We start from the raw sequence: 16,797 nt of genomic DNA on the forward strand, positions 1-16,797 counted from the left end.
ATCTGGAGTTCCTACTCCACAGTAGCTCAATGAAATAGAAATATGCTATTCTGGACATCAAGTGTCCCTGGAAAGCAGAGAGACAGAACTAGACAACTTTGTAAACATCTTTTCCCTCCTGAGCTTTCTGAAAAACTCAAGGGGTACCTCTATGGACTTTGGATGGGCTTGGTGACCCATCTTTGCTGAAAGGACTACATTATTTAAACAGAAAAATTAGAGGAAAGCAAACAAACCATAGGTGAAGCAGCCAAAAAAAGTGCTTAATATAAATACATGGTAAAAACTCTGTGGAATCTTCTCTCCCACAAGCATGACATTTGGGGCTCTATGAAGCATGTCTGCAAAACTGAAGTTCACTCATAGAACATTTACCTTTTAAAATTTTGTGGGGTTTTGTTTTCTAAAAAGCCAGCTGTTTTGCTTTACCATTTGAAAACAGCCAGCTACTTTTTACTTTTAATTTTGAAACCATATCTGTAGCTAACCATTTTAAATATTTCCAAACCCCATATACTTTGTTCTGAATTGAAAAACAATTTTTTTTGCCCAAAATTTTTATTGTTTTTAACATTAAAATTTCTCTGGAACTTTGGGGTAGATGCAGCACAACTCATCCTCACCCTTCATTCAGCCAAAGAACCACACACCAAAAAGTCAAGGTGTACCTTGTTGGTGAAATGTGTCTATCTCTGATCAGTGATGCTGATTTTTAATTTAATATGTACTTTTACCCATGAAAAGAAGAGCTTAATTGTTCTCATTATGCATGGAAAACATTTACTGAGTGTTATGCCTAAGCAGTGTTTTAAATGAAGTACACATAAAGGATCTGTCTCATATGGCAATTCCTATCTGAATATTTTAGTAGTTTGTAGCAAAATTTATGTCACACAATACAATAAATTTACAATTCCCATAAAAAAATGTAATTTAAACTGAATCAGAAGCTGTAGCTGATTTCCTGGCATGAATAGACTGGCATTAATGTGTTCTTTAAAACTAAAATAAATAAACCCCCTCAAACATATAAAACAAAGTAGCTGTAAAATTCAATCTTATCAGCACTGACTTATGAAATTAATTTCTTCCATCAAATTATGAGATAAATTTTGGATAACTGACCTTTGGTACTTTTGTACAGAAGAACATTGCAGTAAAAATAGAATAGTTAGACATTAAAAAAGGAAATATCCATATATTACATTTCATTGGGAAACTTCAATGACACGTACAGGACTGAGAAGAAAGCACTGTTAGGCTGTGTACGAAAAGGCATTCTGTCCTGCCGTTTCTTTCCAGAACCCTCACATGTACCTCTTTGGTTTACAGTAACCTTCTGATTTCATTACCAAGTTTGAGACTTTTCTTTGTATGATGCTTAGTTACATTACATGCAACAGACAAGATATTTTTAGCATATACAAATATAAAAGATAAACTGAGCAGACAGTACAATTCAAGCAATGTTTGATAAACTTCAATATAAATATACTGATCTTACCTCCGCAAAATTTCACACAGATTTGAATCCTAAAAAAATTGCACCTTCTCTTTGGTTAAGAAGCAGCTTTTATAGGTAATCAAGGCTTTTTAATAGAAACCACCATTCAGGCAGTGGTTTACCAGGAGAATTACATAAAACAGTAAACCTCTATGGGCATATGTAGGAAGTGTTGAAGGGAGAACCCTCTCCTTCACATATTTACAAACTCAAGGCCAAGAACTTGCCAGTTAGGAACACATTTTCAAAAGGAACTAACAGTTTGGGATTCTTCCATTTTTTCAACGTTCAATTTTAGAAACTGAAAGGCTCATTAAATCCCACAAAGTAGTAACTACTTATCTTGTGAAAATCCTTCACCAAGATACTCAAAATTTCATGTGCTTATAAGAATCGTTGCTCTATAAAATTTTGGGTCCTAAATTACAGGACATTTCTCAGTAAAGAGCAGATGTCTTGTATATGATGGCTTATTTTTTCTTCTGAAATTATAGTCCTTGTTACAGAGGTATACACAAATCCCTACCCAATTATGATTAAAGTAGATTAAGAATGTAAAGAATCATTAATTGTAAATCTCAAATGACAGGAAAATAACGGGCATGACTGGACTTTTTTTTATGCATCCACTTGACTTCAGAAGCAAAAATCTCAGGGATTATTTTGGGCCTTTCAGTTTCTCTAGCCTTTTGTTCCTGTATGTGTTTGCATAATTATAGGGAAATTTCCAATTGTTTTGTAGATTTAACTGCAGAACAAAAAATTGCTTGCATTTTGTTTTGCTTTTTCATTTCCTTGGAGCATTCATTTGACATTATTTTCTTGTCCCTATAATCTATTTTCATTTTCTTTAACATAGATAACATCCTGTTCCTGAATGATTTGCTTTGTTCAGTGGGTTCTCTGACAGATATGCATCCTAACATTCTTTTAATTTGCTTCACATTTTTATTCTGGCAATTGGTCTTTCACTACTCTTCAAGATTTTCCAAGTTGTGCAAATAATTTGCCACTTAACAGTGGAACTGCAGTACCTGATCTTTCCTTGTTTTCCTAAAGAGCAAAAGAATTACTCTTATAGTCAAAACTGCCTTCATTTATTAGAAACTGAAGTGATTTGCAATCAGAGAGGCGAGGATAAAGAATTGTAGAATAAAATGAGAGTTAAATTCCAGCTCATGAATCATTTAGAAACAATACATCTTTCCCAAATAATCAGCAATCTTCACTGTCAAAACATAGATTTGCCAGGCTTTCCATCTGAAATACTGTTTAAAATGAGACAAATTTTATGATCTCATTTTCTGGTTCCTTTGAAAACTCTTCATTTGAGTGAGACAAAATAAGTTATTCACACTTTCCTCATCTTCGTTTGGGAAGTAAAAATGAAAGTAGGCACTGTGTTGCTTGGTTATAACAATCACCAGTCTTTGTTCAGCGGCTAAGTGGCTGTTCTCCTGTTTTCACTTGGTATATACAGAATTTGATACAATGGAGCAGACCATTTCTATAGTTATCTCCTTTATAAACCAAAGCCAATTGCATTAAAAGTACAATAAACAGTGTCCCCTTTTGATATGTATTACCTTATTTTCTCCAACAGGTATCGTAGCCTGTTGAGACAATTTCAGAATTCAGCTCTTCTTCGTAAGCAGATAAGGTTAACCAAGGAGCTGCAGATGGCAAAAGCTATTACTTTTTAACAAAACCTGGTGAACTAAGTTCCACAGTGCTAAAAGACTACAGAGCTCAACTATAAATAATTTTCCTTGAGCAGTTGCTCTTGCTGTGTTTTCCTTTATGCAAGTGCACTGATTATTTAGCAGAGCTAGTATCTTTTTTTCCTACAGCGGGCTAAAGAGAAAAGTTTTCCTCACTTCAGTAAAACTACAAAAAAGAACCAATGCAGCTTTCTCCCAAGGCAAACTCATTACTCAAGGAGGTCTGGATGGAGGATAAGTCCAGAACAGAACAGATTTGACAGACAACAATCATACTCTGCCAAGTGGCACTAACATACTAACAGCAGATAACATATTAACAACAAGCAGCATGATGATGAAATGGGAGGAGCAGGGTAATTCACATCCAGTCAAATCAGCTAAAATGCTCCCAATGACTTCAGAGGTTACCATCATCATGAAGTGTCTGATGATTGTCATATTCCATCAGAGAGAAAAGAGGTGAGATCAAGACAAACTTCAGATGGTTTTGAGTCCATTCTTCCATAATCTAGCACCCCAAAGTAACATTACAATGGGCAGTGTTATAGAGGAAATTGAGTAGATATATAACAAGACTGTAAGTTCTTAAATGCTAGGAGGGATGTTATTACTAAATATAAGGCTTTACCCACTTGGAAAACAGGGATTTTAATTTTGAGGCTGAAGATATAAAACCATAGATCTTTGCCACATTAATTAATCACAATTCAGGATCTGCTGCAGCAATTCATTATAGTCCACATATATTAAAAACTTCAGCATGCTCCAAACTCATTTGAAAACTATCTGTAGATTATACAGGAATTCTTAAAAAAGGTAGTGTCATGGTTTAAACCCAGCTGGCAACTAAGCACCACACAGCCATTCACTCACTTCCAGGCCCAGCAGGACGAGGGGAAGAGAATTGGAAGGGTAAAAGTGAGAAAACTTGTGGGCTGGGTTAAGAAGAGTCTAATAATCAAAATATAATAGTGATAATGATGATAATAACAATGAAGAGTAAAATAACAGAGAGAATTAAAACCAAAAAAAAGACAAGTAATGCAAATGAAAACAATTTCTCACCACCAACCAACCAACACCCAGCCAGTTCCCAGGCAGCAAACCCCAGTTTAAAAAATAAAATTTAATAAAGAAATAGTTTTATTGCTGAGCATGGGGTCATACGGTACAGAATATCTCTCTGGTCTGTTGGGGTCAGCTGTCCTGGCTGTGTCCCCTCCCCACCTTTCATGCACCCCCAGTCTATTCACTTGTGGGGTGAGGTGAGGAGCAGAAAAGACCTTGACTCTTTGTAAGCGCCGCTCAGCAGTAATCAAAACATCCCTGTATTATCAATGCTGTTTCCAGAACAAATAAAAAAATGCAGCCCCATGCTAGCTACTAGGAAGAAAATTAACTCTATCCCAGCCAAAATCAGCACACAGAGTAGTAACACTGTAGTGCAGGGGTCCTCAAACTACGGTCCGCAGGCCGGATACGGCCCCCCAGGGTCCTCAATCCAGCCCCCGGTATTTACAGAACCCCCTGCTGAGGGCTGGGGGGGGGGGAACCGAGCAGCCACAGATGACTGCCTGCCACTTAATCTGCATGCCAGCCCCCTGTTTAAAAAGTTTGAGGACCCCTGCTGTAGTGCCTACATACCAGTCTAGACAGTTCACACAGAAATATTTGATTATTATATATAGAGCAATCCTATAAATGAAAGTCCCATCCATGTTGCTTCCAGCTGAAAAGATCCTCTATACAGCTGGTGAATATTTGCAAATATAGCTCTCCATCTATTGCCACAAATATTGTTTTGCAACTGCACAGATAGCTCAAAAGATTCTGCAGTCACAGGATTTCCCAATGGCTATTATAGGAACTTTTAACCCTTTAGTCCGGCAAGGTCAGAACAAAGTAAGTGGAGTCCTGCAAGACAAGAGTGGATGTATGAGCAGAGTTCTGTTCCTCATTCCAAATCAAACTATCCCTAGCTCCAGTTGATGTAGCCAGTGCCAGGTTTCTACTAGTGTCAGCCAATTGCTGTTTTAAGAGACAAAGCAAGGAAATAAATATCACAGGTGAAAGGTATGTATTATCTTAAGCATATGTAAATATGTTGAAGAAGGAAAAGCAAACTGTGTAGAGGAATGAGGGCAGTGGGTTGATTAGCATTGATAACATGCAGCTGTGGCCTTGACTGCATGAATCAGGTCATAGTTGAGAATCAGATGGCACCGAAGGTAACTTATTGGGCACCATCTCTGCAACCAGGGATGTGGCTATTTCAAGTGCAGCCTTTGTCTCCTTGTCTGCTTCTGATTGGTCTAGTAAATTGAAGGCCAATCTCCATGTTGTCAATGATGTTGTAGCGACTTTGTCCCCTCTCATGGCAACCCCAAAAAGTAACAATCCAGCACTTTGCCATATATGAATGCTGGAGACATTTTTTACTGTAATGGGCAAATTATTCCTTTTACACCACCCTAGCAGAGTTCTTATTGCCATTTCATCATACTTTATGCCTTTATTTTCAAATATTTCTATTAGCATCTTTAATATAGGGTTTATTTCTCTGTCCACATCTGATTGCTCTAGCAAATCTACGACCAATCTCCATGCTGTTAATGAAGCTGTGGCAATTTTGTCTCCTCTCAAGGCAGCCTCAAAAAGTACCTTTCCAATGCTTTGCCATGTCTGAATGCTGAAAACCTTTTTCACTGTAACTGGCAAACCATACTTTTTACACCACACTAGCAGAATTCTTATTGCCATTTTGTCATATTTTACACCTCTTTCTCAAATATATCCATAAGCATTGCAAATATAGAATTTGTCTCCCTGTCCACATTTAATTGTTCTAGTAGGTCTAAGACTAATCTCCATGTTGTTAGAGATGTTGCAATTTTATCACCCCTCAAGGCAGCCTCAAAAAGAAATTTTCCAGCATTTTGCCATGTCTGAACACTGGAGATATTTTTCAGCATAACTAGCACATCATTTACTTTGCACCATCCTAGCAAAGTTCTTATTGCCTTTTTGTTATACTTTACACTTCTTTTTTCACATATATCTAAAGCATTGTTAAAATGGAATTTTTCTTCTTCTGTACCCATATCAATTAGCCCCCATCTATGTTGGGTACCAAAATTTGCAAGTTGAGTCAAGATGGACAACAAATATTGCAATATACCCATATGGATTAGTTGCAACGGCTCACCTCTCATGGTGTCTGTTACAGGTCACAGGTTCTCCCACTTGTCTCAGCTATATTGGGCACCAGTTGTTGTAGTCTGAGTCCAACTCAGTCAGACTCACACATGGCACCAATTGCTGCTGCATAATCAAACTAGTAGACTGCAACAAGGCTTTACTGTTGGTCAGATTCTATCTGTGCTGTATCTCCTTCCCCCAGAGACCAAACCATACCACTCCCACTTCGCCTAACCCCTGCTCCCTCAATCCTCAGAGATATTTAACCACTTAGTGGGACGAGCTACACCTGCACATCATCCATGTCAATCAACCCACTGCCTCTGAGGCAAGGTCACAGCTGCATGTTATCAATGCTAATCAACCCACTGCCTTCATTCCTCTACAAAACTGGACGTTTCTTTTCCCATCTATGGCTGTTTCTCTAGATTGCACCTTAAAACTTCACTCCCAAATAGCAACAGTCTCAGTAGTATTAGTGACCTTTGGTAACAGCATTTCTGTCTTTTGGGGCTACATTGATTTTTCTCTGGCTTCCATGTAGCAGTTTGGCATCTTATTGACCCAGAGACACAAAGTAGGCAGTATCACTAGCAGCAGGGGACTTTGAGAGATTTTTTTTTAGGACAACTAACTAGAACATGAGCTAGTGCAGGCTACAGTGAAAAAAGCATCCATGTTACTCTCTGGGTACAGGCAGCTCTGTTGGACTGACAACCACATTTAGTGGATGGTAGCATTCGTTGACTTATCTCAAGGTCAGTTTTTTAGCCACAGACAGTACTTGGCTTGCTTGTCTTCAAGTGTGTGTCCAGGCTCCAAGGGCTTTTGTTTCAGTTTGCAAAAATCCAAATGAGTAAATGCACAGGTGTTTGCAGAGTGTATTTAACATGTTAACTCATAAGAGTACAGAAAGTAAGAGAACCCTCTCAGTTTAGCTTGTTTTCTAGTAATTGTTGAAACATTTCAGGGAATTCCTAGGATCTCCTTTGTACATGGACCATGTACACCCTATACATTTGCTGGAGTTTGTTTAGTAACTGTTAGTGTATATTCCTTTTTTCCTATGGAATACAATAATTTTCACAGCAGTACATGTTTGGAATTCTTGCATGGGTTTACTCTTATAGTGAATTTCTCCTATATTCCCATTTAAAACTGTGTGATGTACCAGCTTGCTAAAGACTTTAAATGGATTGTTTTGAAGGAGAGTATACAGTCATCCAGCCTAGCGCCTCAGCCTTGATGATTTTAATCCTGCTGATCTCTATAAGTCAGTAATTACAAATTAATACTGCTCTAAAACTGAATGGTTCTACAGCCTTCAGAAGACCTACACTGATACTTCCCAGGAGAACAGTGGAAACCAAAGCTGGTTTGTAGACTATTTGTGAGACAACTTTCTAACTGCTTACCTTTGCAGTGTTGTAAAGCACAGCATGAGTCAGGAGCAAATCACCTTGAGTTAACTCCCCTAGATATTTACCATCACAGCAGGTAATGGGTTCAGTCCTAGAGTACTGTTTCTTTCTTTCACAGCTGTTTTTTTAGTTACATTAGCTCTACAGCTGTTAGCTGACTGCATTAAGGGTTATAGCTGAGCACAATATTCAAAAACTGTGCTAAGAAGAAATAAATAAATTAAGAAATGGAATGACTAACCTCAATGAGAAAATAGCATGGAACAACATGAGCTCTCTTTCAAAAGAATGACTTATTCTAACTAAAAAAATCTAGGTATGAATATTTCAGTTGAGGGTAAATTTTTATCCTGAAATTTACTTATCATATAAGGCCTAGTTCTGAAGTCTTTTTGTATGGACTCAGGAAGACAGAAAGAAAAGGACATAGGGCCTGAGGGTTGCACAGAAAGCATCTGAAAGTTTCATTTTTGTGTTAATATTCTCCTTTCAATTAGGCAGTAAAATTGCTGGAACACCCAATATCAGAGAATGCTATATATTTAAATCCCCAATTTCATATCCCTTACTCAGTTGCACTTCTCTCAGATGTCTGCCTGGGTTTAAGAATTTGCCACTCCCCACTAACCATTTTGTAATTCTTTTTTGAATGTTTAATACAGTTTTGTATTCCTTTGACATCAGGCCATTCCTGAAAAGCACAAACACCTGACAGAATTTTAGTGAGGCACTCCAGGAAATCCCCAGAGCACAAAAGGGATATAATACATCTTATTTCCAAATCTGCTCATGCATAACAAGGGTTAGCAGACGCTTCCTCAGAGTATATTTGTCTTTAGTAAGGCAAGAAAGGAAAAGACTCCAGTGAGTTTATTTAATAATTGATAGTGGAAATAGACTCTAATGAAATTTCCATCATCCAGAAACATGAACTCTATATATACTGTCATTCATTTGTCTGCTAATAGCTGACTTGGCAGCTTCCTTGAATTCCCTACTTGGATATAAATGGCCGATCCACTCCTCCTGTGATAAAGCTCTGCAGATCCCAAGCGAACCAGAGAAGTGCTAGGGCTGTATGCATATGCATAGAGGCCATACCTCCACATCAGCACAAAGAAGAAGCTTCTGGAGAAGCCCCATTAGAGATGAAACCTGATGTGGAAGAAAAATCACAATGTTTCAAAGCATATTTATCTTTTTCTTTGTAAATCCTTTATGAGTTAGGGTTAGCAGAGGACTGTAGAAGCACTCCAGACAAGCATGGAACCTAGGTCTTCTGTCCAAACTCCCCACAGCCCTTTTACTCCCTGCCATTCACACTTGGAAGATTTGTGGGCTGGAAAGTGGATGTATTGAGAGAGAAGCTCATATGATGGCAAACTATGTTCTCCATAGTACCCATCCTTTACTCTTTGTATATCAAGTGGGAAGTGTCCTGTCACCTGCTGTTTCTTCTTAAGGCACTGACAGGCACCTGTAAGTACCTTGACTAAAAGTGCATGTATTGTGTAGATGCCATGACAAAGATGAAAAAAAAAATGCTTCTGACTGTCAACAATCAAATGTTTGGAGAAAATAGTAATAACCAATACTAGGCTGCTTAATGAAATACATTTTGCAAGAAAACTGCTCTTGAATCTCCTGTTTAACCATGTATAAAACTGTAAGACTTCCACTGCTTCTATGAGTGAAAAAGCAAAAGACATATAAAAGTCAGTGCATTATTAAAATAAAAATATATTTTTATTACCACTATAATAATTTCTTCTTTGAATCAGGTATTTCCTAACTCAACATTCCATTAGTATACCATCTTTCTAGAAATAAGTTAAGTGAGAAGAACAAAAGAGGAAAAGAAATCTGTTGTTTCCTTAAAAATTATCTGTTGTCTGATTTCAGGCCTCAGATATGTCATCATCTTACTAGATATACAGAATTTCTCTTTGATTTTAGTAGGATTAATATTATATTAATATTAATAAGGCTGTGTCCAGAACCAGGATCTTTTAAAGCAGTCACATCAAATACTTTCAGAAGACTTGTCGAATGATAACTTTTGTACCAGCTTTGTCATACAAAAAGTAGTTTCATGTGGTTTAAAGCAGTGCAGCTGTGACTACAGGTACGCGATTTATGGTGAATATTTTATTCTTTACCAGCAGGTGTTCAATCCAAACTTTATACGCTTAGACAGGGAGAGAGAGGGCTCAGTTTAATTTTCCATGACAGCTAAGCTCTTCCGTGGCTGACTACACAAGATTGCCATTGAAATAATTCTTCACCTGTTACCCTCAGTAATCAATAGTCTACTCTAATATTTCTGCTAAGTCAAACACCTCTTGCAGTTATTGTAGCTTTTATATTACCTGTATGTCAACAACATGTACATGTCCATGTATAAATGTCATAAAATAATAGTTTTTATAATCTCTGATCATTTGGTCTGTTTAAATAATTTATATTCCAAAATAGGGAAGAGGTTTTTTTCAATATCTGTTACTGCTTTTGAAGCACTTGTAAGAGCTCCTAAGATCAGAAGGCTCTGGGGAATATAAATATTTCTTAAGCTAGAATTAGGAACCCTAGAGGAGCATTCCATGTGGAAAATACACTGTGCAGCACTTGCATTTACTGCAGTACTGTAATGCAACACATTACTGTCAGGTTGGTAGCAAGTATTTTCAAGGTCAGAAGCAAAGTGAGCAAATTGGAAATGTGAGCTTTCTGAACACAAAAGCAAAGTGAAAACTTCAGTAACACTTAAAAGAAACAGAACTACAGCCAAAACCAAAGGAACTCAATCGCCTCCACATATTCATACAACACTATGTTGATTTGGTTGTCTCCCTGGGTTTTTTCTCAGAGTGAATAGAAGTCTACTAAGTCCAATTCTTTTAGACACAGGTCCACTGAAGTAAATTTAGAATAGCATTTCATATAAAACGTTAACACGAATAAAGGTCATTTTTCCTTCCTTGAATGATACACTAAATAAAATTCAATATCTAGTAAATGCTACAGAAGCAGCAGCACTGCTATCCTTACCCAGCATCATAAACTGGAAAAGAAAGAAGCGGTCTAGATTGAAATTGTCATTGAAACGACAAATCAAAAATGATAAGTGCATCTGATAAACTATTAATAGTAGGTGAAATATTTAATCAATTGCTGACTTTACATAAACAGCATGATAATTTTTTTTTCCACTGAAAGGCGCTCACTGTATTTATAAAGTATAGTTACAATATTTTCAGCAATACTTGAAAAAACTTAACTGCAATTTCTCATTTCAAGCCTTTGAGGAAAGCTTTAATTATTAAAAAATGTTACAGACTGAAAACAGAACTATCCTGGTGAGAATTCCTTTCCATTTTCCCCATTCCAAATCATTAATAAATGTCATCAGTTTAGGGTACCAAAAAGATCTTACTTTTACATATGCATGAAGATGATGTTTCATTGTGCCTAAGAAGGACTGACTTTACATGGCCTTGTTCAATTTACTTTGGCCAAGGTTCCTCTGATTTGACAATTACCTGGAGAAGTGGTAGTTCCAACTTCCTTAGCCAAAAATGGTGAATGTTTAAAAGGATGAGATGAGTGGGCAAATGATGAGATCACAAAACGGCAGAACAACCAAACATCATTTTTTTGATGCCTAGGTAGATTTTTCATGAGGAAGTTAAGTAAGCAATAGGGAATTTAAAGAAAAGCCAAACATGTTTAAAGTAATGTTTTAAGAGAACTAGAATATCTACTATGTGATCATAGCACATATCAAGACTCTGAATGAATTTATTTCAGAATAAACTTGTGATTTGCTACATTTATTGGTATGTTTACAGACCTGCAACTGTTCTGGTTACAGCTGAATTTTTACACTGCCCTTTGCAATGTAATCTGATAAACATATATGGAGAACTGGCAGGATACGTCTCAGCAAAGCAGCCTTGTACCAAAACCAGGGGAAATGGTCTTTATTTATTAAGGGTTTAGGTATGGAGCCCTCAATAATCATTTTTTCTTGGACTTATCAATCTTAAAAAAATTGAAACAAAAGGTGACTAGAATAATGGTACACTGTAGATTAGAATAGAAATCTTGTAGATTGGAACAATAGTTCTAATGTACAAGAAAAAAATTGTTAATTCTATTAACACTTACTGCACAGAGTAAAGGTGGGAGAGGACGTGAAGAAGCAAGCACTTTAGCTAATAGTATTATGCTTTTTCTCTAGTGAAAAGAGAAACCTTGCCCTATACAGATTTTTTTTTTACTTGTCTTCAGTGTGACAGTATCCTAGGTATATAGATTGTTACGATCATTTGTGATATATGCAATAGGTCTGAAATAGTTTAACAATCATAAAAAGACATATAATTCAGATATGACACTGGAAGGCCAGGATGTGCACAAAGCAAGCATGTAAGAGCTATGAGCTAGACACCATGAAGGTGGAATGTAAGACTCAACAAAGTGTGGTATCATGAAGACTGTGAGCAAACAGAGTGTCTGAGTGACAAAGACGACAACAGCCTTCAACATACAGGTGACTTTGCAAGTGACAGACACTTAGCAGGTGCAACAAATACCCTACAAGCAGGCAGTATTATCCAGCTGAAATTTTCAGCACTACAGTGAAACAATTGATTCAGTCAATGATCTCAGCAAAACAGCAGAAGAAAATCAGGACAGAAATAAAATACAGGAAATGAAGCACAAATAGAAGTGTTTACCTATTTATTTTCAGTGAATATTTCTAAATTATTCTGTAGCTAGTGGAAAATAAACTTCAGAATGCAGACCATAAACATTTTATTTTGCCACTATGCAAATACATTTTGGAGTCACTGAATATTTGCTCTGTAACTAAGAGGTAAGGGGACTCCAGCCACAAACCAGGTTCTGTCCCTTGCTGTCACTGCTAAATGGAAAGCTTTATCTAATCAGAAACTCCTCTGGTATAAACCAGAGTAGCCCCCTTTATTAATGGCATTATAATGATTTATTCCTCAACAGGTTGATGCACTGAATATTTGAAAATGCTAGACAAAGAATATCTTTTCCTAGGAATAAGCATGACTGAGTAGTTCAAGCACTTCCAGATCCTACAGATGAATCTGCATGTCTGCAGAGGCTTTAAAATACTTTGTACAGTGTAACAGGGGTAAAGAATTAAACACAGTGCAGAGCAGTGGCTGTGGTTATATATCTCTGGTTGGTGCATATACACTTTCAAGACTATATCTCTTTCTCTCTTCAATTCATAACCCAATCAGCTGACAAGGCATCTGTCAAGAATACATACAGCAAGTGGTGAATGCTGTGACATGCTCTCATGGAAATAAGATTAAGTTTCAGAATACAATCAATAGAAAAAAATAGAATAGAATACAGTCATTGTGCATGCTTCCTACCAGGATGTTTTGCCAGCCAGGTCTTTCCACTTGGCTTTGACCACCTCTGTGTAGCTGAATAGTGTCTCATAGCATGACAGCTGAGCTCTGAATATTACTGAGCAGAGGGGCACCATTACAGACACTTTCCTTCTGTTGGTAAGGTAATGGAAGTCCATAGACATCTGAAATACTTAGTACAGGATGGGCTTTTCAGTTTTGGGGACAAGGCAATAGAACGGGAATGGGCCAAATGTTCAGCGGCTGGTAAAAACAGACTTATTCACCCCATTTGGCCAAAGGTATAGCTGAGCAGGCTATATCTCTCAATACATGTAGCAGTTAAAAGTCCCGAGAAGATGAATAGGAAAGACTTCCCTCAAAAAAGGAAAAGAGAAGTGGGTACACTTTCCTCAAATAAAAACAAATCTTATACACTTAAAAGAGAAACAGTTAGAAAAGACCTAGTAATAACTCAGAGCTCTAACTGATGGTATCCTGACAAAGAAAACTGCAGAGCAGAGAGCCTATTCAGGGGCTATTTGGCTGCATTTCATTAGATCAGGAAAGGTAATGTTCTAAACAAAGCATCAAATCAATATAGATGTATCTCAATTTTATCCATAAAAGGATGAGTCACATTCAGCTACTTGAATGGGCTGGTAGAAGTTGGAGTTAACAGTTTCCAGACTGTGTTCAGGACTAACTGAAGGTCTGAAAGTGACAGTAGAATCTGCCAAGATTTCAGATTATCTAGGACAGGAACTGTAGTTCTGTGTGTAACACAGAGCCTAATCCTGCTGCTAAAACCAATGTGTTTGTGACTTTGGAAACTGCTCAGACTATAAATATGAAAGAAACTATATGAACTTAGAGGATCGATTTTCACCTAATTTCAATATAATTTTATGAACTCCTTTAAATATTAGAAAAAAACAGCCTAAAAAAATTCCTAATTGAAAGCTGGGAACAACAATGTTTAAGCAGAAATTATTTTTCAGTTAATAATCCCACTGGTTTGGGGGTTTTGTTTGTTTGTGGTGTTCTGATGAATGATGAAGAACAGGAGAATATCAGTGTTTGGCATTATTATTAGAGAGAGAAATAAGAAAAACAGCAACTGCAAGACTAATTTCTGCTATTGTTCCAAAAAAAATTTTAAATTATCACAGAACTAGTGATAGTTTAGTTGATTAGAATTATAGGTATTCTGACTTCTATTTCTAGCCATTATTTAGTAAAACTTCTGTCATTTTGTCTTTGTAAAGGAACAGATTTATAGTTTAGGAGAAGATAAATTGACATAAAGATTTGAGAAGTAAAATTTAAAAGAGGATTAATTCCATTGACATTTTCGGGTATGATAAGAGACAATGCTGTAAAATTTCAGACATAATTTTCATGACAGCAATTGGTGATGAAAATAAATAACAGTTAATGACCTCGAGAATATTCCACCCACAATTGTCTTTTTTAGAGCTTTTTCTATATGCTTTCTAATAGAATGTGCAATCAAATAATAAGCAACTGTTTACATATGGATCATTACTATGTACAAAAATGCATCTTAGGAAAAAAGTTATTGGAACTAGTATGCATACACCACATCATAGGCTATACAATGAAAAAATGCATGCTCTGAAAAACTTGAAAGGGTTAACCTTTGAGGGGGATGAATTTACTTGCAAAACTGAAATGATGACAATATTCTAACCATTATAAATTCTTTTAAAAACAGGTAATAAAAGATTTATTTTAATTGTAAATTTTATATTTTATGCAAATTTTAATTAACATTAATTATGGTTGTAAATTAAAATTGTAATGTGAACTATGAACTATAACAGGAAGGTATGGAGTAAAAATTAGAAAGTGTATGGTGGAAATCTTTAAGTTTCTCAGTGGAAACAACATTATGAGCAATGCTTTTATTATTGCCCTAACCAAATTCTGTAGCATTTCAATTTCAAAATAATAGTTTATATGGAAATTAAGTAAAACGATTTTTTTCATGTAAAAAAGTAAAGTTCAAAATTACAGTCTGGTATGTAAAAGGTATTTTAAAAGAATATTTAAGGACACATAATGGAAACTGTGGCAGAATCAATCAAAAATTGACATTTTCTGCCTTTGAAAATCTTGAAAGCTATTTTGGAATTAATTTGTTCATTTATTTCCCTTATCCATTTAAATAGTACGGCAGAGTGAGTATATTTATCATACTATATCATTCAGAAAATATTATTTGCACAGAAGTAATATCTGGCTGAGTAGTTAAGCATGTTAAATACTTCTGTGTTTATTATTTATTTATTATAATCTTTGAAGGATGATCATGAGATTCAGATTTCATAATCATTCTTCAAAGAGAGTAGTTAAGCAGAAGTACCCTTCAAATATCATAATATCATAATCATAAGAGCAGGCTTTGTACTTCCTAATAGTAAGCAAACTAGTTTTATTCACAACTAATGTTTGGAAAATTTATATTCTACAAAGGATTGCATCCATATAAGCCAGTATTGATATTTAGTTTCAAATAAGAACATTTATTATTCATTGCTCATTAATCTTTATTTGCTGTTTAAAATTCATTACTCTCCAAAGCTAATGATTACTTTCATCTGAGCAGGAAGGGAAAAAAATAATATCATACAACATCATTCAGTCATGAGAAATAAGAATTATTCAATACATTAAACAAGTAGTTCATCATCTATTAATTTATAGATAATTTACTTGTCAATATTGAAGCATTACACATCTTCCAAAAAATAAAACCGAAATAAAATAAAAATCAGAAGTTCATGTACTGAAAAAAGAGGGGAGTCAATTGTTTTGTAGTGATCTGCAGTGATACGAGCTGAGATGTCAAGGTGAGAAACTGGTTTTAATTTCACTCCCAAAGTGGTGGTAGGTAGTAGAGGTATAAAAAGGAAGCATTAAAAAATCAATTGTGTGGCAGAAATAACATTTGGGGAGGGGCAGGAAAGTTCCCTAATTTTTTTACAGTGGTTGGAACAGAATTTCTCAATATTTTAACTCAACTAGTTTAAACTCCATTCCAAATGGTTTAAAAAAGAAAAAAAAAATCTTATTTAATTTGATGGCTTCTATTCCAGATACTGGACAAAACCTAGCATTGAAATGTTCATTTGAAAGTATCTAAAATAGAGTTATATTTTCAAATCCTGCTTTGTCTGCCCAACAAGCCTTTTATAGTTCATGCATACATTTGTCTATACAAAGTCCTTTTCAGCAAATCAGAATGTAAGGTAATACACTGGGAAGAAAGAAACACAAATAATAAGTTGTCTACTCAAAACTTCTCTGTCCCCTGCTAGTCCACTCCTACTAAATATTTTTATTTTGGTTTCCCTGGTGGTCACGTGCCACTCAGCCAGCACTGAATGGCTTCATGGGTGTTTTGCTTATGAATTAACTGCAAAGAGACCCCCTCTGTGGAGACATGACTGATAGTCCATAATAGTTCCATAAGCAGAGATATATTAGACAACTACATTGGCTTGCTTTTGTGATACTCCATCTGT

General features: G+C 35.9%; 1 protein-coding gene across 1 annotated transcript in view; it reads left to right on the top strand.

Moving 5' to 3' along the window:
• The window catches only part of KCNH7 (potassium voltage-gated channel subfamily H member 7), a 236,598-nt gene that overhangs the window by 83,443 nt on the left and 136,358 nt on the right, over positions 1-16,797 (top strand). The window lies entirely within an intron of this gene.

Source organism: Falco cherrug, chromosome 8, assembly GCF_023634085.1.
Source record: "Falco cherrug isolate bFalChe1 chromosome 8, bFalChe1.pri, whole genome shotgun sequence".
Taxonomy (NCBI): domain Eukaryota; kingdom Metazoa; phylum Chordata; class Aves; order Falconiformes; family Falconidae; genus Falco; species Falco cherrug.